Source organism: Mytilus galloprovincialis, chromosome 2 (genome assembly GCF_965363235.1).
Source record: "Mytilus galloprovincialis chromosome 2, xbMytGall1.hap1.1, whole genome shotgun sequence".
In the NCBI taxonomy this organism is placed as follows: Eukaryota; Metazoa; Mollusca; class Bivalvia; order Mytilida; family Mytilidae; genus Mytilus; species Mytilus galloprovincialis.
Genome location: NC_134839.1, coordinates 12,462,468 through 12,471,559, shown reverse-complemented (window position 1 = coordinate 12,471,559; position 9,092 = coordinate 12,462,468). Strand labels below are relative to the sequence as shown.

Here is a 9,092-nt window from a genome sequence, read left to right as displayed (position 1 = left end):
CAATTAACTCAAAATGAATAATACACATGGGGATAACATAAACAAGTAAAGTACCTTCAGGGTATATATCCAGTCATATTGATTAATCTGATCTGTTAGACTGAAATGCGACACACACATACACACACACACACACCCATGAAAACAGAACGTTACGACAAAAGAGATGATTTCAGCTTTCCAATTGTGAACTTTCCATTTCTAAGTAGCAACATTCCAGCAGCACCTGCATACGGGGTATATATGTATATATCTCCCAATTGTTACGATATTCCCGTGCTTGTATTTCCTATCATGATTTTCTTGATAGAGGATTGCTGCTCACAAAGAAGCTATCAAACCAAGAGTTCTAAATGGTTAAGTTGAAATAATTCCTTCGTAAATCACGAGTTGGTTGGCCGTTATGGAATAACCGTTTCACAGATGATATCAGATATGTTCCTTACGTCATAACTACAATCCCCTTCCCTTTTATGAATGTGACCTACCGAATAAGACTATTTACCGGATTTGTTATAACATGAGTAACACGACGGGTGCCACATGTGGAGCAGGATCTGCTTACCCTTCCGGAGCACCTGCGATCACCCCAGTTTTTGGTTGGGTTTGTGTTGCTTATTCTTTAGTTTTTTTTATATTGTGTCATGTGTTCTATTGTTTGTCTGTTTGTCTTTTTATTTTTTAGCCATGGCGTTGTCAGTTTATTTTTCGATTTATGAGTATGACGTATCTTTCGTCCCTCTTTTACCAACGTATTTAAAAAGGTTACCAATTCACCCCTGTAATTGTATCTTTGAATATTATTTTTATTGGTATTAATATTGATTTTGTTATCAGTAAATTAAAACCAAACGATTATTATTATCATTAACATATACATATAATCATTCTCAGCTCTACCTCTGTCGATGTATGAATATTTGGCATGGTACAGGTAATATTTTTCTCTGACTGTTAATGCCGTCTTTATACTAAATCCATTGGATGCTGGATGTGTACTGATGCAATATTTTAGTCATAGATACATGATGTTTTATTAGTTGTTATTGGTTTGACCTAGCTGCAAGTATCTGAGAGTACTCTCAGATCAGTATGTGTCTTTTTTGTTGTGGGGATGTATTAAATACCCTTCTGGCCTGTTTATATTATTTTTCTGGATTATATCGATCTGATGAGTACAGCCTTTTTCAACTGATTTTTGTAGTTTGTTTGGTACCACCAAACTAGTATAACCCTAGCTGCGGAAGCGTAACTCATAGGTCCTTATGTTATCTTTTTACTATTTACGGACCATAGATACTATGGTCCGCAATATCCATGGTCCGCAATATCTATGGTCCGCAAATAGTTAAAAAAATTACCTATGAGCTACGGTTCAGCAGTTAGTATAACCCCGCCACATTCTGTATGTTTCTGTCCCATGTTAGGAGCCTGTTTTTCAATGTTTGTCGTTTTTTGCAATGTTGATTGTTTTGTACATAAATAAGGCCGATAGTTTTCATCGTTTGACATGTTTTACATTTGTAATTCGGGACCGTTTATAGCTGACTATAAGAAATGGGTTTTCTCATAGTTGAAAGCCATACGGAGATGAGTTTTTTTACTTCTATGTCATTTGGTCTCTTGTGGAAAGTTGTCTCTCTGTATCTGTATAATACTGGAAATGAACTCAAAATACTGAGTTAAACTCATCCAGGAAGTGTGTGTGCGCCACTGATGTAACTGCCTTAAAACTTTCCACAGTTTTACAGTTCACGGCAGTATTTGGTAGTATTTTTCCATTAATGATGTTTATAAATGTCAGTATTTGCTGGTACAAGTTTTATTTGTTTGACGTTTGAAGTCCTGGGTGGTCTAGTATTACATTCTATATGATGTTCAGTGGGATTGGCTACCAGGTCGTTCACTATTATGTACAGTAGTACCAGTCGTTGTTCACGTCTTCTTTCCACAAGAGGTTTTCATTCAAGATCCTTCATCCATGGAGGTGACACTACTAGTACGTCTATAGTCTTTAAAAACAAACCTATCTGCTCTTCGTTGAATGTTCTTTATGCGGTTAATGTCTTTTTGTAGATATGGGTCCCATACAGTGCCTGAGTAATCTAAGACTAAGCGAACTAGAGAGATGTAGGCGGTGTCCTTAAAAGGGGGGGGGCAAGGGGGGTCCCAATAACAGCAAAACAGCAAATTGATTTGGCTCATAACAGATAACAAGGAATTAAAATGGACAAAAACAGATAACAGTAAATGAAATATTAAAATAATTTGGTCTTTGACAAATCAGTATTTCTTATTACGGATATAATCCTTTGTAATGCATTCCATTTTTTATGACTAAGTTTTTAGTATTAATTTATGTATCTAGAATGTGTTTAAACTACTACTCAATATATTATAATATGTTTTATACGCTCGTTTACGGAACGTATTATGGTATATACTGTTGTCCGTCTGCTGTCAACATGTTGGACATTAACTCAAAAACTCTTTAACCATTTGCATTAAACTTTGGGAAATTGTTTATATCTATTGACGTGAGTTCCCTTTTTTTTTTCTTTTTTTTTATATAAATTTTCGATTTTAAGTTTCTCGGGGTAATGGGTTTTTATTCAATAAAATTGGTGTTTTTTTTCAGTTTTCTGATAATATCTCAAAAATGCTTTCACAAAGCAAGGAATTTTGGTGAATTGTTTATATCTATTAACATGAGGTAATTTCAATTTTTATAAATTTTAGATTTTACGTTTCCGAGTTAACGAGTTTTATTAATTAAAAAGGGGTGATTTTCCAGTTTTCAGACATTAACACAAAAATGTTTTCAGCAGTTCTCATGAAACGTTGGTGTATTGTTTATATATATTGACTGAAGCTCCCTTTGTTGCTAATAAAAAAAGTGACCTAAAAGAGTTTAAATAGTTTGCCTTTTTCTAAATGACCATTTAATGAGGTGTGTGAATTTTTCTTAATAAAACTATGAGGCAAAGTGGTATATAGGGTAGAAAAATCAAAAGCACCAATTATAAGCATGCAATTTATCATGTACTTCGAACGAATTTTGACACTCTAAAAGCAATTTATTCCACTATTTTCAAAGGCCTTATTTGAACAATTTTTTATCAGCTGAGGTTTTTGATTGTACCAAGTGTTCTAGTAAGTAGAATACATAGTTTAGTAGGGAAACAATGGCTTGAAACGAAATAAATCTTTGTTTGTAATGAGTTATGTGCAGCTTCGGACCCAAGTACATGGTTGGAACTTTCATTGTACAATGCATTTGGTTCTGCTTTGAAAAGAATCACAGAGCTGAGTCTATGTACCATATTATATAAAAGATTAAGTGGTTGTTAGGACCTAGTCCTTAATTGAGATCCTTGTCAGATATTCCTGGCCATATGTTTTCCTTTTTGTCATATTAAGAATTGTTTTAATTTAATATGTTCGTACGGAAAACAAGGAACATTATTCTCATGCAAAAAAAAAAAAAATAAGATAATTCTAAATACACATTCATAAAAAAAAAATGGAATTTATTGCAAAGGATAATCATAAGATATACTTGAATTGTCCTGGACCTCACTTCTGTGATGGGTATATGTTAATGGAATCCTTCTCTGAATACGGAACAAACATATTAGTAGTGGTAGACCTCAATGGCCAATGATCTTCAATTTATACCGAATATTGACTGTCAAAAAAAATGCTAACATTCCAATTTTCAATAACAGTTAACAGCAAATACATTATCACAATAACAGATAACAAAAAAACTAAAAGCCCAATAACAGCTAACAACGAATAAGACAATAACAGCTAACAGCAAATATATTTTCAAAATAACAGATAACAAAGAATTAAATTGCCCCATAACAGTATAACAGTTAAACCCCTTGCCCCCCCCTCTTAAAATGTTTGTTGCAGTGTTTAAGGTTCATACTGATTGGTTATCATACCACATCTTACTTTTATACCCGAAAATTAGATTTGTAAACAAATAAAATAAATGATAAATTCTTCAATAATATTCCAGGTTTTATCATTATTGGGTTGCTGTCTATTGAATTTGATAACCTTACATTTCTTTTTTGTTAACGGACTTTGGTTCTCTACTTGTCGACTTTATTCCTAATAGGTACATGTTTTACTGTAACAGAAGTTTCCAAAAGAAAAACATTAGAAACTGCTGTTTCCTTTCCCATTGTTATAACTTTCTTGACTATTTGTTCAACTTAACTTCACTTTAGTTTGTGTACGGTAACTGCCTTTATTTCATCTTTTCGTCTTTTAGCCATTTTCTGTCTGCCTTTTATTGATTCATGGTGTTTTTTTGTTTTCTATGTTTTGTCTCTTTTTTTCTAATTTTATCTAAAAAAAAAAAGACAATATGAGCTAGATTTTGAACATAATAGCGCATGAAATTTGTAACGTGTTGTTTTCATTTCATCAGTGCTCCGGGGTCATCATCAGCTCAGTATTCAATTCTTCGGTACTGACATAATTTATAATAAATCTTTCTAAAATTTTCCGTTTATAAAGTTTTGAAATTATAAACAAACCAAGATTTCAACTCTTCCAGGCAAAGTTTACCTTAGATGTATTTGACTATTTTATGAGTTCCCTGTTTGTCATATAGCGTTTCAACCGTTGATTCTAAGTTGATATGAATAATGATATCTATTAAAACACGTAGTAAAAATTTTCAATAACCGACCAATACTAAACAAAGAAATATTGTAGTATCTTATACCCAAATAAATATAGAATATATACGAAATAACTCGTATTGTCGCCATAAATGCATTAATATATTTTTAATACATACAAAATTTAATCCTGGTATCTATGATGAGTTTATTTATATATAGAAGTCTTTCTTATCTAATCCTATATTAATGTTTTCTGTCAATATTTTCATTTGTACAAAATTATGTAACTTGATGAAAAATTAAACGCGTTTTTTTTTTCTTCTAGAAAAAAATGTATTTTGGAAAGAGTATTGAACAGTAATGATCTACATGTAGTATGTTCAACATCTCCAGGGCAGAGTTCTTTCTAATTTTCTAAGATATACAACATTTCACTGAGGATTATGAGGTCTGCTTCCTCTGTTCATCTTTATTTTAAAATTTAATTTTTAATCAACTAAATAACTTTCAAATCAGCAGTCTTAATCCGTAGATTTCAACTTGCAGGCTAAAACAAAATGAGAAGATTTGTAAAAATTATAGTTTGTGTCAAGCCGTCGTCCAATTACCCGCTGAGCATTTTCGACAACCTTGTTGTTATCTTCTATTTCATTCTGTTTATAAATATGAAAGAAGATTGGACTTATTTCAAGATCAAATATTTCTGTCGTCCTGATGATCTCTCCATTCCCAACAACGTGAATATATGATAATTCAATAATATCAGCTGGAATATAGTCTTTTGGCTCAACAGCTATTGCAACGTGGGGAAGTGCGCAATATTTAAATTCTATAATATCTCCTTTGTGAACGTCTTTTACAGTCTTCACTTGGCGCCTTGTGTGGTAGGCATTGACGTTCGGTAAAACCTGAAAATAAAAAGTCTGCTGTCAAATATGACATAGGAGTTTGGTTGATATCTGAAATAAAACTTGATATCTCAAATTAAATTTGATATCTCAAATAAAATAGTAATTGGCTAGGTCAACAAATACGTTATTTTATGCAATTCTGACACTTAAATTTGTCTACATATTATATAAGAATTGATAATGGAAATGATTTGAAAATTTGTCAAAAAGACAACAACCCACCTAAAGACTAGAAACACAAATGCCGACAATGGGTCATCAAAGACTATTTGTAATTTTATTAGCATTTTTGTATTTGCCCCTGTAGCAGACGATGTTCAATATGAAAACCTTTTACACGGAGCAAACCATCAACTACATTCCGTTTTCTTTCCTTAAACAGAAAATATCACAATGATTATAAAGCAATGTATACATAAATGTATCATATAGCATATTATATTTAACAAAAGAAAATAAAAACAAACGAACAAAGAAATGTTGCTATGTGTTGTTGCGATTCTCATTTTTTTTTGTATCCTTGATATGTCTTCTTGATCGATTTCAGATTTCAAATTTGCATTTGTTTTCCTGTTTTGTTTATCTTCTACATTGCGTTTTCCAAATTAATCTGAAATTTTATTAATATTACTATACTATTACCTTACAATCCCACGCCAAATGACTTGATCTGCGATTAAACACATTAAATTTCTGTTCTCCAATCTTTTTCATTGCTCTGACTGCTACGGTATCAGAAGAAAACGTCTTTTCTTCAGGGAAATCATAGACGAATAATTTATCTGTATTGAGGTTGATGTTGACTGTGTCACGTCGAACTGTTCTCGTACCGAGCAAACCACAGAATGCATAATGAACGATACCAATACTTTCTATATTCAATCCTTCTTGTCTATTCAGCAGCTTAACCTTTTCAACAACAACGTCATGGCCAGTAATGCCTTTGTATAAAGTTAAGACATCACCAGGTTGTATGTCACTCATTGAATGCACAATCATTTTAGGAATAACTGAAGTTGGGTTTATCTTAGCTTTTATCTTTGTTATAAGTTTTTCGCAAGCCCATGGTATCACAACAAGAGCGATAATCCCAATTCCAATAACAGGAATAGCGTATTTCAAAGTTGGCATAATTAAAGCAATAGACACTGTAAATCCTACGACTAACTTAGCTAGAATCTTTATTCTTTTTTTGCTGAAGCAGGATAAACAGATCAGGCGCCCTTTTAACTGATCTTTCAGTTGTTTAAATCTTCGTATCAGCAGAATACATTCGACGATAGCACATAGAATTGGGCAACAAATAACTGCTCCAAGACTGCCTGCAGTTACCTTGGAGCAGCTAGCTACCCGCAAGAATAACAATTTAGTGGCAGAGACTATATCATTTGAAACTGAACTTAAATGAAAAATTTTAGCCAGCATTGCAGCAAACCAGGTAATCCAGCTTTGAATAATATCACCTGAGTTATCGGACTGAAAACTTGCTTTTATGTTTGTGACACACCATATTGCTACATGCTCACAATTATTGGTAAACAGGTTATACGATCTGCTTCCTCTTAAACTTCTCGCACGTGCTATAATCTCGTCAGCAGTAAACGATAAGTATTTGTACTCAACTAAGAACAAATATTCTTCCTCGAGATTAATGTCCATATATTCTTCAATTACTTCTATTTTCACTGTGCCAGCATCTGTCTTAGTTGTAAAATTAACTACACAAATGCTTATCCTGTGTGATTCACTGGAAAAAATGTCGGTTACAATTGCATGATGAAAGTACGGAAAGCCGAACTTGCCTTTTAAACGTCTCTTTAAGAAATCGTTCGTCTTAGTGCTGTGGGAGTACCTGCCAAATTTAACATGACTGCCCTTAGCTAGCAATTTTCCATCGGTTAATCTAGACACATTTGCACAGTTAAAACAGTCTACTTTAGTTGTGAAATCTTCGGCAGTCAGTATTTCTTGTCGACTCTCTATATTTGACAAATCCAATTCTTGTGAGCTATAACGCATCTGGTTATTATTATTCCTGTCTTCCGTAGCAATCTCGCCATAAATTTCTTCCGACTGAAGATCAGTTCCTACACCAGAACCATGTAAAGATGATCCAGATTGAATTTCAGTATGCTCAATCACATCTTCGATGCAGCAAGAACCTTCATTAATAAGAGTATTGAAGTTTATTTCTCCTGGATGACAATGATTATTATTTCTTTCTGTACTGCTGAAAGTGCTGGCTAATTCATCTGCATATTTCGTTCCATTATTCTTCAGGAAATGCAGCAATACTTGTTTATCATCAGATGAAGAATCATCATCACTGTATTTTCCATCGTTGCTACTTTCGGAATATGCATGTTGGCGAACATTGGCTCTTACTTGTTGATACATGGTAAGCAGTCCTTTCTAAAAATTCATGAATATATTAGAAAAGAGAAGCGAAAAACACTAAAAGGGCCATTTAAACTCATTAGTAAAAAATATGCTGACAACGCCGTGGCCAAAAAAATCCTAAACAATCATGAATAGGTTAGAAAAGAGAAGCGAAAGACACTTAGAAGACAAAACGCGCGTCTGGCGTAAGCAAAATTTTAGTCCTGGTATCTATGATGAGTTTATTAAAGGGACATGTAAACTCATTAGTCAAATATATACTGACAAAGCCAATGCAAAAAACGAAAAGACCAACAGACAATGATAATAAAAACATAGAAAATAAACTCATCATAGATACCAGGACTAAGTTTTATATATTCGCCAGAAGCGCTTTTCGTCTACAAAAGACTCATCAGTGACGCTCGAATCCAAAAAATTAAAATAAAAAGCCAAATAAAGTACGAAGTTGAAGAGCATTGAGATCCAAAATTCCTAAAAGTGTTGCCAAATACTGACAATTTAAGTTTTAGCTACAAGAACCTAACAAGTTATCAAATGATGACGAGAGAGAAGGTTTGGTAATGAATGATTACTAAGGATATATACTAATTTTACAAGCATTAAACCAAAATGTTAATTTGAAGTCTTAATTTGTATCATATATAAAAGTATGTTGATATTAAATTTAAAACGCACCAATCGTTCTTTCAAGATATATTATTCACTTTTCAATACCCTTTCGATTTATTCAATGGAGGTTGCTCGTAGTATGCTGTCACCCAAAAGAGTTTAAAACATACATGAATTAAATTGATTTACAATTTTAAAAGCAAACAAGAGGTAGAAGATACCAAAGTGACATAAAAACACTCAATTGACCATATTAAAACACGAAAATAGAGGAATAGACTCGCAATAGTCTTAAATATTAGTAAAGACAAAAAAAAAAACAACCAAAATGCAACCAACATATTAGGGTGTGGCCCAAAGTGCTCGGTGATGATAAACACATCATCCTTCTCGAGTGGAACCTGTCGTTTTGCTCTTTGAAATTACAGTTTTATATAAAAATTAGCCTTATGCGATGATATTCCAATAGAAGAAAAAGAAGGCGGGATTGTAGCTACGACTACAGGAAGATATTCGTGGTCAT

At 32.9% G+C, this 9,092-nt stretch overlaps 1 long non-coding RNA gene across 1 annotated transcript; it reads right to left on the bottom strand.

The window, feature by feature from the left end:
- Positions 1 to 5,100: 5,100 nt before the first annotated feature.
- Positions 5,101 to 6,962, bottom strand: LOC143062922 (uncharacterized). Its single transcript, XR_012974889.1, has 2 exons — positions 6,200 to 6,962; positions 5,101 to 5,554 (listed from the first exon to the last, which is right to left on the bottom strand). It is a non-coding gene; the product is annotated as an uncharacterized LOC143062922 (long non-coding RNA).
- Between the last annotated feature and the right edge of the window lie 2,130 nt (positions 6,963 to 9,092).